The sequence below is a fragment of the Suncus etruscus genome, chromosome 4 (assembly GCF_024139225.1).
Source record: "Suncus etruscus isolate mSunEtr1 chromosome 4, mSunEtr1.pri.cur, whole genome shotgun sequence".
NCBI lineage: Eukaryota > Metazoa > Chordata > Mammalia > Eulipotyphla > Soricidae > Suncus > Suncus etruscus.
In genome coordinates, this window is record NC_064851.1 from 96348959 (window position 1) to 96349862 (window position 904).

At 34.4% G+C, this 904-nt stretch overlaps 1 non-coding gene across 1 annotated transcript; it reads right to left on the reverse strand.

The window, feature by feature from the left end:
• Positions 1 to 446: 446 nt before the first annotated feature.
• Positions 447 to 553, reverse strand: LOC126008268 (U6 spliceosomal RNA). Its single transcript, XR_007495607.1, has one exon. It is a non-coding gene; the product is annotated as a U6 spliceosomal RNA (small nuclear RNA).
• Between the last annotated feature and the right edge of the window lie 351 nt (positions 554 to 904).

The window sequence follows — 904 nt, forward strand, 5'->3', positions numbered from 1 at the left end:
CTGTCCCTTCCTAATATCAAGATAGCAACATAAACTGAACTCTTCCCAGTTTAACTAAGTGCTTCTGAGAAAAACCACAGCATTATTGTGAAGAGCAAGTAAATTATTGTAGTCCCATCAAAAGGCAGAGTGTCTGAATGGATCAGAAAACAAAATACAAATTACTTCATTCTAAACTTTGAAAAGAGTACTTCCTATAGAGTAGACCCTTAGTAAATATTATTAGATATAGAGAACTTGATAGGAATTTAATTTAATCCAAAGTTACATTGTATAAATAGAATTCTATTGGCTAAACAGATTGTCTTTCAAATTAATATCCATAAATAATTTTATAACTATTAATCACTATTTCAACCCTAATTATCAAATGTGTCTTGACCAAGAGTTTTCATATTGTAATTTCTAAGTGATTTACAAACTCTTTTCTTTTCTTTTTTTTTTTTTTAAATATGGAACATTTCACGAATTTGCGTGTCATCCTTGCGCAGGGGCCATGCTAATCTTCTCTGTATCGTTCCAATTTTAGTATATGTGCTGCCGAAGCGAGCACGTACAAACTCTTTTCAATGAGCCTATATTCCCCCACAATACAAGGGTAACTTTGAAAGTCACTGACCATGAAATCCTGATTTCAGTCTTATATTGGGAGCAAGTCGCTGATCATCCTAATTCTCAACAGATGATTTCAGTAATGAACTTTTCCTTTTTGAAAAAGTAGTTGAAAAATCATTGCATAAACATTCAACATGTAGTCAACAGCAAAGGTCTCAGCATGAAGCTTGAAGCAAACAGTGCAATCTATAGAAGCCCACTTTGTGTGCCTGAGGTCAAGGGAGAAGACACAAAGCATACTGCAGCATTTAGTCACAGCAGGAGTCAAGAACGCTCCTCCAATCCTTTT